This window comes from Scyliorhinus torazame, chromosome 2 (assembly GCF_047496885.1).
Source record: "Scyliorhinus torazame isolate Kashiwa2021f chromosome 2, sScyTor2.1, whole genome shotgun sequence".
NCBI lineage: Eukaryota > Metazoa > Chordata > Chondrichthyes > Carcharhiniformes > Scyliorhinidae > Scyliorhinus > Scyliorhinus torazame.
Genome location: NC_092708.1, coordinates 187,699,850 through 187,720,181, shown reverse-complemented (window position 1 = coordinate 187,720,181; position 20,332 = coordinate 187,699,850). Strand labels below are relative to the sequence as shown.

Here is a 20,332-nt window from a genome sequence, read left to right as displayed (position 1 = left end):
GGGTATTCTAAATTTATTTTTTTTAAAAGAAAAAGAATTTATTCCCACATCATTCTTCGTGAGATAAAGGGCGGCACGGTGGTGCAGTGGTTAGCACTGCTACCTGACGGCACTGAGGATCCGGGTTCAATCCCAGCCCGCTAGCCATGCGGAGTTTACACATTCTTCCCGTGTCTGAGTGGGTCTCACCCCACAACCCAAAGATATGCAGGTGCAGGGTAGGTGGATTGCCATATCTTTTTAATAAAACAGTAAAAAATATATACAAGGCCAAACAGTACAAACACTCATTTTGTGTTGGAGAAACAGGGCACCTTCCCCTCAGTACCACTGTACAGGAGGGGAGGGTAGGATACTCTGATTATTAAAACAGTTCACAACACGTTTCTACAAAAAACAAACGGTACAAGCACTAAACTTTGCGCTGGAGAGACCGGATACCCTCGCCTCTGCACCAACAGAAGGGAAAGGAAGGGGGGGTGGGGAGAGAGGGGAAAGGAGGGGGTGGGGAGGGAGGGAGTCAGGGTGTTGGTGAAGGGGGGCCCAATAGGGCACTGCCTGAACTATCTACAGAGGCAGAAAAACAAAAGAACCTTCAATTAGGGGCAGCACGGTAGCATTGTGGATAGCACAATTGCTTCACAGCACCAGGGTCCCAGGTTCGATTCCGGCTTGGGTCACTGTCTGTGTGGAGTCTGCACATCCTCCCAGTGTGTGCGTGGGTTTCCTCCGGGTGCTCCGGTTTCCTCCCACAGTTTAAAGATGTGCAGGTTAGGAGGATTGGTGATGATAAATTGCCCTTAGTGTCCAAAATTGCCCTTAGTGTTGTTTGGGGTTACGAGGTTACTGGGTTATGGGGATAGGGTGGAGGTGTTGACCTTGGGTGGGGTGCTCTTTCCACGAGCCGGTGCAGACTCGATGGGCCGAATGGCCTCCTTCTGCACTGTAAATTCTATGATTCTATGCATTATGATGTGCCAGATTCTGGGAGTTCCCCATGAGGGGTGACATAGTGTCAGGCACGAGTGAGACCTGCACCCCGCTACAGAGTGTCTCGTGCACCCTGCGCTCCCGACACTGGGCGGCTGACAGCCTTCGGACAGTCGCCCTCCAGGCCCGAATCCTCCACCCACTGAGTGCGGCAGGCGGCACGGGCCCACAAACTAACTCAGGGGCTGCATTGATCCGGCCACGGGGATCATCGACAGGCGGGATCTCCTCAGGCTCCTCCCGGGGTCCTGTGCCAGTGGGAGGTGGTGGTGCAGATGCCTGCTCCGCCCCCGCTGCCTGGTCACCGGACGGCCCCGAAAATAACTCCGGAAACAGGTCCGGGATGGTGGCAGAGGTGCCTGAAGCCAGCGGTTGGGACAGAGGGTCTTCCAAACCATAACCCACTAAGAACCTAAGAAGCAGGGGGTTATCGCTGACCCCCTCCCCTGAGAAATTGAACAAGTCCGGGGTGCTAAATTGTACTGGGTGGAACGGGCCCTCTAGGGTCCCGTCCGACCCCAAAGCACTCTGCTCAAGCTAAATTGCCCCTTAATTGGAAATGTTAAAAAATGTTTGGTTTAATTCTTCCTGAAATACGGATGCAGGCCTGCTGGAACTGATTATCATTCGACAACCACATGTGATCCAGTAGTTATCCCTGTATAGCTATCAGGCTCAGTGTCCCATTTACCAGACAATAGTTGAGGTTTACGACAGGTTATTTATTGCCGCACTGGAAATGTTCTTGCTAAAAAATCAAATATAAAACATCAGAGGCATTGCAGTCATATTTGGGAGATAATGGAAGCAAATTGACAAGTGTGAGGTTTAGTTCTGTTTTGATGGCACTTATATTTCTGCAGCAATTTTTAATAAGTTGAGTGTGAATGGTACCCATTAATACTGTTTCCCAGTTATACAGTGATAGACCCGTCTCCACCAATATTGTACAGCGACAGGCCCATTCTCACCAATACTGTACCCCAGTGTTATACAGTGATAGACCTGTCCCCACCAGTACTGCACCCCAGTGTTATACAGGACAGACCTGTCCCCACCAGTACTGTACCCACCAGTACTGTACCCCAGTGTTATACAGGACAGACCCATCCCCACCCCCACCAGTATAATACCCCAATATTACACAGTGATTGACCTGGTTCTGTCTCCAGAGAGGACACAAATAATGCTGCAGGAATGTTGGGGAACAGGGGGTTTATTTAGAGGGAGGAACTGAAGGAAATCAGTATTAATAGAGAAATAGTCTTGAGAAATTGATGGGATTGAAGGCCGATAAATCCCCAGGGCCTGTATTTTATACAGTGAGATCCATCCCCACCAGTCCTGTGCCCCAGTGTTATAGGATGACAGACCTGCCCCCACCAGGACTGTACTCCAGTGTTATACAGTGACAGACGTGTTCCTATCAGTTCTGTACCTCAGTGTTATAGTGACAGGTTTGTCCCCACTAGTACTGTCCCCCAGTTTTGTACAGTGACAGGCCTGTCCCCACTAGTACTGTACCCCCAGTGTTATACAGTGACAGACCTGTCCCCACCCTGGTGTTATACAGTGATAGACCCGTCTCCACCAGCACTACACCCTTGTGTTATAGTGAGACCTGTCTCCACCAGTACTGTACCCCAGTGTTATAGTGACAGACCTGCCCCCACCAGTACTGTACCTGTGTTATACAGTAACAGATCTGTCCCCATCAGTACTGTACCCCAGTGTTATAGAGTCATACCAGTTCCCCTTGAACTGTACTCCAGTGCTATAGTGACAGGCCTGTCCCCACCAGTACTGTACCCCAGTGTTATACAGTGACAGACCTTTCCCACCAGTACTGTAACCCAGTGTTATATAGTGACAGACCTGTCCCCACCAGTACTGTACCCCAGTGTTATAGTGATAGAACTGTCCTCACCAGTACTGTACCCCAGGGTTATACAGTGACAGACCTGTCCCCACCAGTACTGTACCCCAGTGTTATACAGTGACAGATATAGTCCCACCAGTACTGTACCCCAGTGTTGTACAGTGACAGACCTGTCCTCACCAGTACTGTACCCCTGTGTTATACAGTGACAGACCTGTCCCACCAGTACTGTACCCCAGTGTTATACAGTGACAGACCTGTCCCCACCAGTACTGTACCCCAGTGTTATACAGTGACAGACCTGTCTCCACCAGTACTGTACTCCAGTGTTATACAGTGACAGACTTGTCCCCACCAGTGCTGCACCCCAGTGTTATACAGTGACAGACTTGTCCCCACCAGTGCTGCACCCCAGTGTTATACATTGGCAGGTCTGTCCCCACCAGTACTGTACCCTAGTGCAGTGTTTTTCAAACTTTTTTTTCCGGGAACCCATTTTTACCAACCGGCCGACCTTCGCGCCCCACGCCGGCCGACCTTCGCGACCAACTATTTTCTCCTACCTTGTTTGTTGCTGACAGAAATGGACGAAATGGTTTTGGGTCCCTTTGGCCCCAATGGTCCCTTTGACCCCCCCCTAACTTGAAAAAAAAAGGCTGCGACCATATAAAAAAGAAATGTAGCCACACTGCGCATGCATGCCTGATCATCGGTATGCATGCGCATAGTTTTGCACATACACACCGATGATCGGGCACGCATGTGCAGTGCGGCCAAATTTTAAATATCTGTTCCTGGCCATTTTGAAGGCCGCTCGCAGCCGGCATTATTAAAAGCTGGCTGTTGCGTGCGAATTTGCGCGATCGGGAGCACCGCAACGGACAGCTCCGCGACCCTCCCAACACCCGCCTGCGACCCACCCGCAGGTCGCACCCGAGTTCGACAATGCCTGCCCTAGTGTTATACAGTGACAGACCTGTCCCCACCAGTACTGTACCCCAGTGTTATACAGTGACAGACCTGTCCCCACCAGTACTGTACCCCAGTGTTATACAGTGACAGACCTGTCCCCACCAGTACTGTACCCCAGTGTTATACAGTGACCGAACTGTCCCCACCAGTACTGTATCCCAGTGTTATACAGTGACAGACCTGTCCCCACCAGTACTGTACCCCAGTGTTATACAGTGACAGACCTGTCCCCACCAGTACTGTACCCCAGTGTTATACAGTGACAGACCTGTCCCCACCAGTACTGTACCCCAGTGTTATACAGTGACCGAACTGTCCCCACCAGTACTGTATCCCAGTGTTATACAGTGACAGACCTGTCCCCACCAGTACTGTACCCCAGTGTTATACAGTGACAGACCTGTCCCCACCAGTACTGTACCCCAGTGTTATACAGTGACCGAACTGTCCCCACCAGTACTGTACCCCAGTGTTATACAGTGACCGAACTGTCCCCACCAGTACTGTACCCCAGTGTTATACAGTGACAGACCTGTCCCCACCAGTACTGTACCCCAGTGTTACACAGTGACAGACCTGTCCCCACCAGTACTGTACCCCAGTGTTATACAGTGACCAAACTGTCCCCACCAGTACTGTACCCCAGTGTTATACAGTGACAGACCTGTCCCCACCAGTACTGTACCCCAGTGTTACACAGTGACAGACCTGTCCCCACCAGTACTGTACCCCAGTGTTATACAGTGACCGAACTGTCCCCACCAGTACTGTACCCCAGTGTTATACAGTGACAGACCTGTCCCCACCAGTACTGTACCCCAGTGTTATACAGTGACCGAACTGTCCCCACCAGTACTGTACCCCAGTGTTATACAGTGACAGACCTGTCCCCACCAGTACTGTACCCCAGTGTTATACAGTGACAGACCTGTCCCCACCAGTACTGTACCCCAGTGTTATACAGTGACAGACCTGTCCCCACCAGTACTGTACCCCAGTGTTATAGTGACAGACCTGTCCCCACCAGTACTGTACCCCAGTGTTATACAGTGACAGACCTGTCCCCACCAGTACTGTACTCCAGTGTTATACAGACAGACCTGTCCCCACCAGTACTGTACTCCAGTGTTATACAATGACAGACCAGTTCCCATTGAACTGTACTTTGGTGTTATATATGGGAGTAGCGCAAGAAAGTGGTATTGCGGTAGATGGTCAGCCAAGATCGAATTGAATGGTGGAGCAGGCTCAGCAGGATGAACGGCCTACTTCTGAGTTCTTTAAATGATGATCATTTCCAGGATCTGTTTAATTTGCACTCATAGTTTCAATGAGAACAAATAACCCTGCTCTACAAGTAAATTTCTATTACAGCACTTGTAGTAAAAAGCTAGATACTGATCTTCGATTGCCCTACCTACCAGCTGGCTCATCAATCAATAGCAATTGATGATTTCCGATGCAGGCAGACAAGGAACCATTATTCAATAATTTAGATGCATTTACTGCAATTCACCTATGGGGAACTGCTCTCAGCATATCAGCCTTTTGCTGCCGCAGCACCTTCACGGTTTAATTCATGTGCAGAAATGTGAAGGCATCCAAGACAAACCTGATTCTTTGTATGTGCAGATATATTTGCATGCAGTGTGCACATAAGCAGACGTATTTGCATACACAGGCATGGTACAGGCTCCCACACGTGTAGAATCACTTCACATACAATCGTTCATACACAATTCGAACCCGCATTCACACATAGACACACATGTCCACGGGTTCATTCACACTCAAATACACATGCACTTTTTCACAGCAGCTATTGGAAGTAACAGCAGCCCAAAGCTGAAGTCTACCCCGGTAACTGCATTAGGGAGTAAGCACAGACCAAGGATCAAAGCAGGGAGCTTTGCATCGGGCTGGACGCCGTGCTATCCGCTGCAGGCACATAAACACCAGTCTTCCCACCTTCATCTGCCCCACTCTGGCTCACAGTTTTATTAACAACTGAAGCCACTCACGAGGCGACACGTTGATATGAAATGAAAATGAAAATCGCTTATTGTCACAAGTAGGCTTCAATGAAGTTACTGTGAAAAGCCCCTAGTCGCCACATTCCGGTGCCTGTTCGGGAAGGCTGGTACGGGAATTGAACCGTGCTGCTGGCCTGCTTTAAAAGCCAGCGATTTAGCCCAGTGTGCTAAACCAGCATATGCAGCAGGATGTCTAAAGCAAAAGACAAAATTATAAATGTAGAATTCTCAAACACATCAACGGATTGTGAATTTGGGTGAATAAATAGTTTGTGGGGACGGGGATCAACAATAGGAGGCAGGGGGAACGGGAGCAACAAGGGGTGGCAGGGGCAATGGGGGCAACAAGGGGAGGCAAGGAGAATGGAGGCAACAAGTGGAGGCAGGGGGAACGGGGGGGGCAATAAGTGGAGGCAGGAGGAACGGGGGCAACAATTGCAGGCAGGGGGAAACAAGGGCAACAATTGGATGCAGGGGGAAACAAGGGCAACAATTGGATGCAGGGGGAAACAAGGGCAACAATTGGATGCAGGGGGAAACAAGGGCAACAATTGGAGGCAGGGGGAAATAAGTGCAAAAAGGAGGGAATGGGGTCAACAAGGGGAGGCAGGAGGAATGGGGGAGGCAACAAGGGGAGGCCGGGGAACAGTGGGTATTTTGGGGGCGCTGGTGGGAATGGGGGTATTTTGGGGGATGGTGGGAATGGGGGTATTTTGGGGGGGGGGGAAAATCGAGGTATTTGGGGAGAGGTGAGAATGGGGGTATTCTGGGGCTGGTGGGAATGGGGGTGTTTTGGGGGCAGTGGGAATGGGGGTCTTGGGAATGGGGGAGTTTTGGGGGCAGTGGGAATGGGGGTGTTTTGGGGGCGGTGGGAATGGGGGTGTTTTGGGGGCATTGGGAATGGGGGTATTTTGGGGGCAGTGGTGGAAATGGGGGTGTTTTGGGGGCAGTGGGAATGGGGTGTTTTGGGGGCGGTGGGAATGGGGGTGTTTTGGGGGCGGTGGGAATGGGAGTGTTTTGGGGGTGGTGGGAATGGGGGTGATTTGGGTGCGGTAGGAATGGGGTGTTTTGGGGGCAGTGGGAATGGGGGTGTTTTGGGGGGGTGGGAATGGGGGTATTTTGGGAGCGACGGTGGGAATGGGTCTGTTTTGGGGGCGGTGGTAGGAATGGAGGTGTTTTGGGGGCGGTGGTGGGAATAGGGTTGTTTTGGGGCGGTGGGGTCTTGGGGGCAGTGGGAATGGGGGTGTTTTGGGGGCTGTGGGAATGGGGTGTTTTGGGGGCTGTGGGAATGGGGTGTTTTGGGGGGCTGTGGGAATGGGGGTGTTTTGGGGGTGGTGTGAATGGGGGTGTTTTGGGGCAGTGGGAATGGGGGTGTTATGGGGGCAGTGGGGGGAATGGGGCTGTTTTGGAGGCGATGGTGGGAATGGAGGTGTTTTAGGGGCAGTGGGAATGGGGGTGTTTTGGGGTGGTGGGAATGGGGGTGTTTTGGGGGCATTGGGAATGGGGGTATTTTGGGGGCAGTGGTGGAAATGGGGGTATTTTGGGGCAGTGGTGGGAATGGGGGTGTTTTGGGGGCAGTGGGAATGGGGTGTTTTGGGGGCAGTGCAAATGGGGTGTTTTTGGGGCGGTGGGAATGGGGGTGTTTTGGGGGCGGTGGGAATGGGGTGTTTTGGGGGCAGTGGGAATGGGGGTGTTTTGGGAGCAGTGGGAATGGGGGTGTTTTGGGGGGGTGGGAATGGGGGTATTTTGGGAGCGACGGTGGGAATGGGGCTGTTTTAGGGGCGGTGGTAGGAATGGAGGTGTTTTGGGGGCGGTGGCAGGAATAGGGTTGTTTTGGGGGCGGTGGGGTCTTGGGGGCAGTGGGAATGGGGGTGTTTTGGGGACGTTGGGAATGGGGGTATTTTGGGCCGGTGGTGGAAATGGGGGTGTTTTGGGGGCTGTGGGAATGGGGTGTTTTGGGGGCTGTGGGAATGGGGGTGTTTTGGGGGCTGTGGGAATGGGGGTGTTTTGGGGGAGGTGGGAATGGGGGTGTTTTGGGGGTGGTGTGAATGGGAGTGTTTTGGGGGCGGTGGGAATGGGGGTGTTTTGGGGGCAGCGGGAATGGGGGTGTTTTGGGGCAGTGGGAATGGGGGTGTTATGGGGACAGTGGGGGGAATGGGGGTGTTTTGGGGGCGATGGTGGGAATGGGGGTGTTTTGAGGTGGTGGGAATGGGGGTGTTTTGGGGGCATTGGGAATGGGGCTGTTTTGGGGGCGGTGGTGGGAATGGGGTTGTTTTGGGGGCAGTAGGAATGGGGGGGGTGTATTGGGGGTGTGGGAATGGAGGTGTTTTGGGGGCGGTGCGAATGGGGGTATTTTGGGGGGGGTGGGAAAGGCGGGAGCCCCTGGGGACTGTAAGAATAGAGTCCAAGTTCAAATCGTTCTTCTTGACCGGGTCACTCAGCAACGCGAACCAAGCTTTGACAGTGACCGGTCCAGCCATCGCTGAAATCGAGTAAGTATGACTTCAACGCTCGCTACGAGATAGGCGCTCCTAGCTACCAATCTGTGCCTACTTCGAATCCCGCAGGCTCACAACCCGAACAACAGGCCATTCGTTTCCCTGACCTGGTGGGCCAGTTCCAAGTTAAGCATTGGCCTGTTAGCTGTAGAAGTAGCTTAGACGTAGAATTTGTGCATGAGTAGTGATTACTGTGTATAATAAATGTGCTTTGATTTAAATCTTACTAAGCGGTGTATTGGATTATTGATCATTACTCGGACTTGAACCACGTGACGGTATAAGGAGGATACCTGGCGACTCAAGAGCAAAGGTGACAAAACAGAGCAATTAAACTAAGGCAAAAGTTAGCAACATTTATTTGGCGACATCCTGGCGGGACCCGATCTAGGAGTGGAAAACCACTCCGGGAGAACCCAAGAATTTGAATTAGAGATCCAATTGGAAACAGAAAACCACAAATGTTCAAGCAGTTCTGATCAATAGTCAAAATTCGGAAGTGTGTGTATGCGTGCGTAACTAACAGGGCTATAAGGTAAAACTGATAGATTTTTGTTGCGTCAAAACTGTCGGAAGTTTGTATATCGGAAAGTAGGAAAGCCGTACCCGTATTTACAGCACCGCCTTAGCTCCCCTGTTCCAAATTGAAAAGAAGCTTTCGGATAGGAAAGATGGCAATGCAGCGCCTAATGAACCCAGAGGAATTTGCGGTCGCAGCGACCAGCAGCAGTAGAGTGGGACAATGTCCCATTTGGGAGGAAGAGATCAGGAAATATCTCAAAGGGAAAGGATGGCCCCTTTGGAATGAATTCTGTGATAACGAGGAATCAGGTCCCGGGAGTATAGGCCATACTTGGTGGGAGAACCTGAGCGAGATCCACAAAAAGAGCTTAGGGAAAGCTCGCAAGCCGATGTCAATCGTGTCCTGCTTGGCACAATTGCGAGGCACAGAGGAAGTCGTTAGGACGCTCTGGAAATAAGTTGAAGGCATACATCGGATGAGTAAGGTCGATGTAAGTGAGGTAGAAAAGGAGAATCTGGAATTGAGAAGGAAGTTGGCAGCAAAAGACGGAGATGTGGATGACGCCAAAATGGCTCACCAGTCTTGTCTGGCGCACTTAAGCAGCTTCCAGTCTCAATACGAAAAGGTCTACTATCAGGACACGCAATGTGCAGTCCTGGTACGAGAAGAAACGGAAAAACAGGTAGAGGCATTACAAAAACAGTGTGGTGACCTCAAGGCAGCGTTAAGAGCACTCCATGCTGCCACCACAGAACAAAGACAAAGCACATTAGACCACGCAAAGTGCCGGAAGCAGATTGCAGAGCTGCAATCACTGCTTTCTGTTCAAAAGGGTTTTCAGGAAACTTTTGGAGAAAGATTTGATCAGGAAGACGGCCCTGATTGGGAAGAACTGAATGAAACCGCACAGAGATATGTTCAGGAAACATATACGCAGGGAAAGCCACAAAAGAGAAAAGCACCCCAAACCTCCACACAGCAGATAGTTCAAGCTCCAATGAACCCAGTAACCACCCACCGCGCAGCCACATCGGACGATGCGGAATTTCTATATTCCACCCCCTTAACAGTGATCCAATTACGGGACGCGTGCGATAAGATCACACCGTTCCTCCCCACCTCAGACCCCCACCATTTCTTCGCCACAGTTAAACATCAGGCGACCATGTACGGCCTGGATGAGCGAGAGCATGTAAAGCTCACAGTTTTAAGTTTAGACCCATCAGTAGCAGCAGCCCTTCCCGACCCACAGAATGTAGGAGGAGGCACCCTTGCAGAAATGCATACCGCGATCCTGGATGCGATCGGGTATAACCGGGGTGACCCCGTAGATGGCCTCAACAAATGTAGGCAGAAGAAATCCGAGCACCCCACAGCGTTCGCTGGACGCCTGTGGATTCACTTCGCAGCAGTCTTTGGAGACTTAGACCGTGCCCATTTGTCCCCAGACAACATGGCCAAATGGACCCGCACCCTTATCTCCCATGCCATAGAAACAGGACAGAAAGCCTGTACGTGTTATGATTCCTCAGAGGAGGCTCATAACGAGAAGTGGGTAGTGAAAAGATTGTCCCACGCTTGGGAGCAATCTGTTCAAAGTAAACCCTCAGTTAAGAATACTGAGAAAAAGCAGGCCGGCGCAGATATGCAGGCAGTAAAGACAACACACCAGAACCCCGCATGGGTGAATGAGGGAAAGAACAGCCCCCAACCCAAGTCACAGGAGTGTTACAACTACGGACAGTTGGGACACTTCGCCAGAGAGTGCAATGCCCCTAAAAAGCCACAGAGAGCCCAGCAGATGGGCACTCTGAGTACGAAAAGGACAGAGCCCATTCATAGCGTTAGCGCCCGTTCAGGTCAGACGGACTTGACCGGAACGGGCTGACGGTGTACGGGCGCCCCCAGTTGGGTCTGCGACACCCTTTGGGATGGGTCAGGACGACCGGTAGTTGCAGCGAAAATTCTGGGACAGCGCATCGAATTTCTCTGGGACACAGGAGGGTCCCGCACCACAATAAATTCCTCCACCCTGTTTCAAAAAGACACGAGGCCCACGACAGCCACTATCACCCTCAGCGGCTTTACAGGCCACTCACAGCAGGGACACATCACAGCCCCTGTACCCATTCAAATCGGCACCATCACCACCAAGCACCCCGTAGTTTTAGTTGACCTGCCCCACACAGCAGAACACATTCTGGGAATCGATTTCATGAATTCCCACCACCTTTCATTCGATCCAGTCAACCAGTGTGTCTGGAAGATGGCAAAATCCGCAAGAGCCCCCGCAACGCTCAACATAGGAGAGTACATAAACAAAATTAGCGCCGTAGGCAAAATTTGGTTCAACCCGACCACGCTTAGTACGGACAAGCAGGTTAGGGCAGTTCTGCAAAAGAACAGGGCAGCATTCGCGACCCACAAGCACGACTGTGGACGGATGACTGGCTCCGTACAAGTAACAGGACCTGACCCTAGACCCCAAAAACAGGACGGATTTCCCCAAGAGGCAGAGGGAGAAATCTCCAAGGTAATAGAAAGCTTATTAGAGCAGGGCGTACTTAGATCAGTAGCCTCCACTAATAATGCCCCGATTTGGCCAGTGAGAAAGCCCGATGGATCATGGCGACTGACCATCGATTATCGGGAACTCAACAAAGTCACCCCCGCAGCAGCCCCCACAGTAGCAACAAGTCCCGAGACCATGCTCAAGCAGGGACTCAATTCCCGATTCTTTACGGTTTTGGACGTCAGTAATGGATTCTGGTCCATTCCATTGGCAAAGGCGTGCCAGTACAAATTTGCCTTCACCTTTAAAGCACAGCAGTACATGTGGACATGCCTGCCACAAGGATTCCAAAACTCCCCCTCCATTTTTCACCGACAGCTAGCAAATGGTTTAGCCAAATTCTCTCGCCCCGAATGTCTGGTCCAGTACGTAGACGACCTACTACTGCAGACAGACACCAAGGAAGAGCACATTGAGCTTCTGCCCGAACTCCTGGAACTATTACACTCAATCGGTTGTAAAGTCAACCCCAAAAAGGCCCAGATTTTGGAAGAAAAGGTGATATATTTGGGAACAATTATCACGCACAGTAAACGTGAGATCGAGCATAAAAGGATTGACTCGATTGCTAAATTGCCCCTTCTCCAGAACGTTTCAGCCCTCCGGTCGTTTTTAGGACTGGTTGGCTACTGCCGAAACCACATTGCGGTTTCGCCAGCAAGGCAGCGCCCCTCTCAGACCTCCTAAAGAAGGGAGCCCCCTGGGAATGGCTTCCGCAGCATACGGATGCTGTGGACTCTTTAAAACAGGCACTCATAGCACCCCCGCACTACAAGTTCCAGACCCGCTTTCCCCTTACGCCATAGAGGTAGCGACCACAGACCGCACCCTTTCAGCCGTGCTCCTCCAGGAACGGCACGACCAGTTAAGGCCCGTAGCTTACGCCTCCCGACTTTTAGATGCTGTGGAGCAGGGATTTTCAACCTGTGAGAGGCACCTGCTCGCAGTATTCTGGGCAGTCCAGTATTTTTCGTATATTACCGGACTGAACCCCATCACAATTCTGACCGAACACACCCCCACCCAACTTTTACTGGACGGACGACTCAAGGACGGTACAGGAAGCCAAATAAGAGCAGCTAGATGGACCCTTCTCTTGCAGGGACGGGACATCACCGTGAAAAGGACAAAGACACACACCTATTTAGCCGACAATTTACAGTACCCTGGAACCCCCCATGAATGTGAGATTATCTCTCCACACCACAACACAGACCCCTTTATCGCTAAAACACCCCCCAGAAAGATAGATAGTTCAACTCAGAGCCCCCAGCACACGGACACGTGTGAGCCCATAAAGATCTATGTGGATGGATCTTCCACAGTCTTGGATGGGAAGCGCATAACAGGTTGCGGTATACACGTCGAGGATGCGCAGGGACGCGTCCTTGAGGAAATATCGTTAAAACTACCCGGACACTTAGGCGGGCAGGCAGCAGAGCTCGCGGCCGTCGCATATATAGTTGAGCAACCAGATTCCTTCCCCAGCCCAGCAGACATATACTCGGACAGCCTCTACGTCTGCAACAGCCTCACGGAATTTCTGCCCCTGTGGAAAGCAAGAGGATTTGTTTCCGCAGACGGAAAACCCCTCATCTCAGCCCCATTGCTCCATCATATTTTAGAAAGAGCCCAGAACAGGACTTATGGGATAATCAAAGTCCGCAGTCACCAATGTTTCTCCCCCCCCTGGAAATGAGAAAGCTGACGCACTGGCCAAAGCAGGTTCCAGACACGGATACATTTGGGCACCCCCCGAAAGCGCACCAGTGAGTACAGTTCAGGTCTCACAGACAAAGATCGAGGATCTAGTGGAGGCCCAGAAGCAGGACAGCAATCTCAGGGAGATTGTAAAAGGAAACTATCCAGCACCCTATGAGAGGTTTAGAAATGCACTGACCACACATGACGGTGTGGTGTTAAAAGACACCCTTTATGTGGTTCCTGAACAGGACAGGAATCAACTAATTTGTTTGTTCCATGACGGTCATGGACATCAGGGAATCGATCCCACTACAGCCCATCTCAAGCAGCTTTGTTGGTGGCCGAATTTAAAGGAGGATGTAAACCATTACATCGAAAATTGTCTTATCTGTGCCCAGAATAACCCGAACAGATATGCCAAAAAGGCTCAACTCAGCCACACCCGACCCGTTAATGGCCCCTGGACTAACATCCAGATTGATATTATAGGACCTTTGCCCCCTTGCAGGAATGGCTATAAATATGTACTTGTGGTGATTGACACATTTACAAAATGGGTGGAAGCATTTCCAGCCCGCACAAACACTGCAAAAACCACAGCCAAGATTCTAACCCACCACATCTTTACAAGATGGGGACTGCCCCGCAGTATTGAATCCAACCAAGGCTCCCATTTTACGGGACGTGTCATGCAGAACGTCCTCACGATATTTGACATCACCTAAAAACTCCACATAGTATACCACCCATAGTCGAGTGGTATCGTGGAGCGCATGAATCGGACCCTAAAATCCACCCTCAGAAAAATGGTTCAGCAGAACAACACCACTTGGGACTCAGTCCTCCCTTTTGCGCTGATGTTTTTGCGTAAGACAATTTCTACTTCCACAGGTTACACCCCACACACCCTCATGACCGGATGCCCCATGAAAGGCACAGAATATTTGTTAGGTTTGGAATTGACCAGCCCCGAAGTGACGGCCCTCACACACAATAAAGCAGTAGAACAATTAGTGGAAAATGTTAAAACGGCTCAGCTAGCAGCCGCAGTAAAATTGGGCACCAGAAAGAAACAGAGCAAGGCTCGTTTCGAGAAGACAGTGCATGCGACTGAGGACAGTATCGGACAGCAAGTGATGCTCTCTGTATATAACCCCAGCACATTCCTGTCACCAAAATACTCGGGTCCGTATTCCATTGCGGACAAAGTAAGCCCTTCCGTTTATACAATAAAGTACCCCAATGGTAAGACTGCGTGGTTTCATATTAACCAGCTGAAGGCATATTGAACACAGTCGAATCACGCACACCACGTCATGCTCGACGCAGCACACCATACCCCGCCCACAGCCAACGTAACCCTACCAACCCCCACCACGTCCAGCCCAGCCACGGACTCGACCTCAACTCCACCCCCGAAATATACACTCCGCCCCGGAACGCCCACAGACTGCAGCAGCAGAGACAGCGACTGTGACTCAGACGTTAGCCACAGCACGCCTCCCTACTATCCCCATGCAACAGGACCCACACCCAGTGACTCCGACTACGATCCAAGTGATCCCTTCATGATCACTTTCCTGAACAAACCCCACCACCGACCACCGAACCACACTGACGACCCCGATTTTGTCCCCACACAACTAGACACCAATTACTGGCACCGAGATAACTCGTTCAGACTCGTCCGCAACGACGAGAGCGACCCCACCTCACACCACGCAGCCCTTTCAGCCCTCATACACTCAAGGGTTTGGCACCCGAGAGAAGAGGACGACCTTGGGTCTGACTCCCAAACCAAGAACCCCTTTGCGACACTTTTCGCAACCGAGAATGGAGGTGTCCAGATGATGTTTTAAAAGGAACCGTTTGGGAGACGTGTTGTCCTTTCTGATGGAACCTGCAGAATGTTTTACGTTGTGTGTACGTTTGTTAAATGTTGTATGTCCGACAGGAGAATTTTTTCTCATTGCTCCACGCCTATTCGGCCGAAACCTCTGAGGACTTGCCTACAGAGACTCACCATTGCCAGACACCGGTTCAGCAGAAACCTCTGAGAGCTTGTCTGCAGAGACTGGTTACGGAACCAGACGCCCGTTCGTAACTGCCCTTCTGGTTCGAAGGATAGAACCACTACGGCAGGGACTTCCGGGTGCGGCGATGACCAGCTAAGTCGCACGTTTCGGCAGCTCCCGGTGGAACAGACTTTTGGGCTCTTAATAGGATCCCCCATCGGCAATTTTAACGGCAAATAACACAGTGCGGTAATCCAGAAGGGAATCCCCCCTGGACACGGATGGAAAAAAGAGAGGAAAGTAGCCGGATTGCGGTGGATCCTCTAGAGCAGCGGCCAGGAAGGCAGGCACAAAGCAAGATGGCGTCGTAAGGAGGCAGTTTAATATGGGGCCCTGACCAACAAGAGTTCCTGCGGCGTTGCGTAGATGAACTCAAAAAGGAGATGAAGAAGGAGCTGTTGGCCCCGATATTACAAGCGATTGAGGGGCTAAAGGAGGAGCAAAAGACCCAGGAATAGGAGCTTCGGGTCGTGAAGGCAAAGGCTGCTGAGAATGAGGACGACATACAGGGCCTGGTGGTGAAAACGGAGATCCACGAGGCACAACACAAAAGATGTGTGGAAAGGCTGGAGGTGCTGGAGAACAATGCGAGGAGGAAGAACTTAAGGATTCTTGGTCTTCCCGAAGGTGCAGAGGGGGTGGACGTCGGGGCATATGTGAGCACGATGCTGCATTCGTTAATGGGATCGGAGGCCCCGACGGGTCCGCTGGAGGTGGAGGGAGCCTATCGAGTTATGGCGCGAAGACAGAGGGCTGGAGAAATTCCTCGAGCAATAGTTGTGAGATTTCTCCGATACAAGGACAGAGAGATGGTCCTTAGATGGGCCAAGAAAACTCGTAGGTGGGAGAATGCGGTGATCCGTGTGTATCAAGTTTGGAGTGCGGAGGTGGCGAGAAGGAGGGCAAGCTTTAATCGGGCCAAGGCGGTGTTGCATAAAAGGAAGGTCAAATTCGGAATGTTAAATTCGGAATGTTGCAGCCGGCGAGACTGTGGGTCACACATCTAGGGAAACACCACTATTTCGAAACGGCAGACGAAGCGTGGACATTTATTGTCGAGGAGAAGCTGGAGTGAGCGGGCCAGAAGAAAAAGAACGTTTGGGACAAAAGTGGGGGTGTGAATTTGTGGGATGAAGGGGGGAAAAGGGGGAAGAGAAGACTTCCCAGATTGTTAAACCTGCGACCCTGTAACTTCTCTCTCTTCCCCATGTCGTGGGGAGGGGGTGAGGGAGGATGAGGAGCTGTGGGCGCCGGCCATTGGGGGCGGGGCCAAAAGGGGAAGCACGATCTTTGTTCCCGCGCTATGGTAATCATGGCGGGAACAGGGAAGCAGGAAGGAGGGGGCCTCGCACAGTGTGAGCCGAGGCCACGGGGGGAAGCCGAGGTCGGCCAGAGTTTGCTGACTTCTGGGAGTAACATGGGGGGGTGCAATTACGCTAGCTTGGGATCTAGCGGGGGGGGGGGGGGGGGTTAACTGGGTTGCTGCTGCTGGGGAGAAGGGGGAGCTGGTATGGGATGGGGGGGTCGGGGCGGGGGGGCGCCGCCTGGGGGGGGACACAGCTACGTGGGAACCGGGTGAGGAGCTGGATTGAAAAAGGAAATGGCTAATCGTCAAGGGGGGGGGGGGGTAAAGAGCCCCCAACCCGGTTGATCACGTGGAATGTGAGAGGGCTGAACGAGCCGATTAAGAGGGCACGGGTACTCGCACACCTAAAGAAACTTAAGGCAGATGTGGTTATGCTTCAGGAGACGCATCTGAAGCTGACAGACCAGGTTAGACTTCGCAAAGGATGGGTGGGGCAGGTGTTTCATTCGGGGCTAGATGCAAAAAACAGGGGGGTGGCCATACTAGTGGGGAAGCGGGTAATGTTTGAGGCAAAGACTCTCGTGGCAGATAGTGGGGGCAGATACGTGATGGTGAGTGGCAAACTGCAAGGGGAGGCGGTGGTATTGGTGAACGTGTATGCCCCGAACTGGGATGATGCCAATTTTATGAGGCGTATGTTAGGACACATCCCGGACCTAGAGGCGGGAAAGTTGGTAATGGGTGGAGACTTTAATACGGTGCTGGACCCAGGGCTGGACAGATCGAGGTCCAGGACCGGAAGGAGGCCGGCTGCAGCTAGGGTGCTTAAGGATTTTATGGTGCAGATGGGAGGAGTAGATCCCTGGAGATTTAGTAGACCTAGGAGTAAGGAGTTTTCGTTTTTCTCCTATGTCCACAAAGTTTATTCACGGATAGACTTTTTTGTTTTGGGAAGGGCACTGATCCCGAAGGTGACAGGGACGGAGTACACGGCTATAGCTATCTCGGATCATGCTCCACACTGGGTGGACCTGGAGATAGGGGAAGAAAAACAACAGCTTCCACCCTGGAGAATGGACATGGGATTATTGGCAGATGAGGGGGTGTGTTGAAAGGTACTTGGAAATTAATGATAATGGGGAGGTACAGGTGGGAGTGGTCTGGGAGGCACTGAAGGCAGTGGTTAGAGGGGAGCTGATATCTATTAGGGCACATAAAGGAAAGCAGGAGGGTAGGGAAAGGGAGCGGTTGTTGAAAGAACTGCTGAGGGTGGACAGACAATACGTGGAGGCACCGGAGGTGGGACTATACAGGGAAAGGCAAAGGCTACATATAGAATTTGACCTGTTGACTACGGGTAAGGCAGAGGCACAATGGAGGAAGGCACAGGGTGTACAGTACGAATATGGGGAGAAGGCGAGTAGGTTGTTGGCCCACCAACTGAGGAAAAGGGGAGCAGCAAGGGAGATAGGGGGTGTGAGAGATGAGGAGGGGGAGATGGAGCGGGGAGCGGAGAGAGTGAATGGAGTGTTCAAGGCATTTTATGAAGGATTATATGAAGCGCAGTCCCCGGACGGGAAGGAGAGAATAATGTGCTTTCTGGATCAGCTGGAATTTCCTAAGGTGGAGGAACAGGAGAGAGTGGGGCTGGGAGCACAGATTGAGACGGAGGAAGTAGTGAAAGGGATTGGAAGCATGCAGGCGGGGAAGGCCCCGGGACCAGACGGATTCCCAGTTGAATTCTATAAGAAATATTTGGACTTGCTGGCCCCGCTACTGATGAGAACCTTTAATGAGGCGAGGGAAAGGGGGCAGCTGCCCCCGACTATGTCAGAGGCAACGATATCGCTCCTCCTAAAGAAGGAAAAAGACCCGCTGCAATGCGGGTCATACAGGCCCATTTCCCTCCTGAATGTGGATGCTAAGATTCTGGCCAAGGTAATGGCAATGAGGATAGAGGATTGTGTCCCGGGGGTGGTCCATGAGGACCAAACTGGGTTTGTGAAGGGGAGACAGCTAAATACAAATATACGGAGGCTGCGAGGGGTAATGATGATTCCCCCACCAGAGGGGGAAGCGGAGATAGTGGTGGCGATGGATGCCGAGAAAGCATTTGATAGAGTGGAGTGGGATTATTTGTGGGAGGTGTTGAGGAGATTTGGCTTTGGGGACGGGTATATCAGGTGGGTACAGTTGCTGTATAGGGCCCCGATGGCGAGCGTGGTCACGAATGGACGGGGGTCTGACTATTTTCGGCTCCATAGAGGGACGAGGCAGGGATGTCCTCTGTCCCCGTTATTGTTTGCACTGGCGATTGAACCCCTGGCCATGGCACTGAGGGGTTCCAGGAAGTGGAGGGGAGTACTTAGCGGGGGGGGGGGGGGAGAAGAACACCGGGTATCTCTATATGCGGACGATTTGTTGCTATATGTGGCGGACCCGGCGGAGGGGATGCCAGGGATAATGCGGATACTTGGGGAGTTTGGGGATTTTTCAGGGTATAAACTGAACATGGGGAAAAGTGAGTTATTTGTGGTGCACCCGGGGGAGCAGAGCAGAGAGATAGAGGATTTACCGTTGAGGAAGGTAACAAGGTACTTCCGGTACCTGGGGATCCAGATAGCCAAGAATTGGGGTACATTACATAGGCTTAATTTAACACGGTTGGTGGAACAGATGGAGGAGGATTTCAAGAGATGGGACATGGTGTCCTTGTCATTGGCAGGTAGGGTGCAGGCGGTTAAAATGGTGGTCCTCCCGAGATTCCTTTTTGTGTTCCAGTTCCTCCCGGTGGTGATCACAAAGGCCTTTTTCAAAAGAATTGAGAAGAGCATTATGAGTTTTGTGTGGGCTGGGAAGACCCCGAGAGTGAGGCGGGGATTCTTGCAGCGTAGTAGGGACAGGGGGGGGCTGGCACTACCGAGCCTAAGTGAGTACTACTGGGCCGCCAATGTTTCAATGGTGTGTAAGTGGATGGGAGAAGGGGAGGGAGCGGCGTGGAAGAGAATGGAGAGGGCGTCCTGCAAGGGGACTAGCCTGCAAGCAATGGTGACGGCGCCGTTGCCGTTCTCACCAAAGAAATACACCACAAGCCCGGTGGTGGTGGCTACATTGAAAATTTGGGGGCAGTGGAGACGGCATAGGGGAGGGACGGGAGCTTCGGTGCGGTCCCCGATAAGAAACAATCATAGGTTCGTTCCGGGGAGAATGGATGGGGGATTTGGAGCATGGCAAAGAGCTGGGGTAGTACAATTAAGAGATCTATTTGTAGATGGGACGTTTGCGAGTTTGGGAGCGCTGACGGAGAAATATGGGTTGCCCAAGGGAATGCATTTCGGTATATGCAATTGAGGTCTTTTGCGAGGCAACAGGTGAGGGAATTCCCGCAGCTCCCGACGCAGGAAGTGCAGGATAGAGTGATCTCAGAGACATTGGTGGGGGACGGTAAGGTAGCGGACATATACAGGGAGATGAGGGAGGAGGGGGAGATCATGGTAGATGAGCTGAAAGGGAAATGGGAAGAACAACTGGGGGAGGAGATTGAGGAGGGGCTGTGGGCGGATGCTCTACGTAGGGTAAACTCATCGTCCTCGTGTGCCAGGCTAAGCCTGATACAATTTAAGGTGCTACACAGGGCGCATATGACTGGAGCACGGCTTATAAAATTTTTTGGGGTAGAGGATAGGTGTGCGAGATGCTCGAGAGGCCCAGCGAATCACACCCACATGTTCTGGTCATGCCCGGTACTACAGGGGTTCTGGGTGGGGGTGGCAAAGGTGC

At 51.9% G+C, this 20,332-nt stretch overlaps 1 protein-coding gene across 1 annotated transcript in view; it reads right to left on the bottom strand.

The window, feature by feature from the left end:
* cyp20a1 (cytochrome P450, family 20, subfamily A, polypeptide 1) overlaps nt 1-20,332 on the bottom strand; it is a 75,237-nt gene that overhangs the window by 39,714 nt on the left and 15,191 nt on the right. The gene's annotated exons all lie outside the window — the stretch shown is intronic.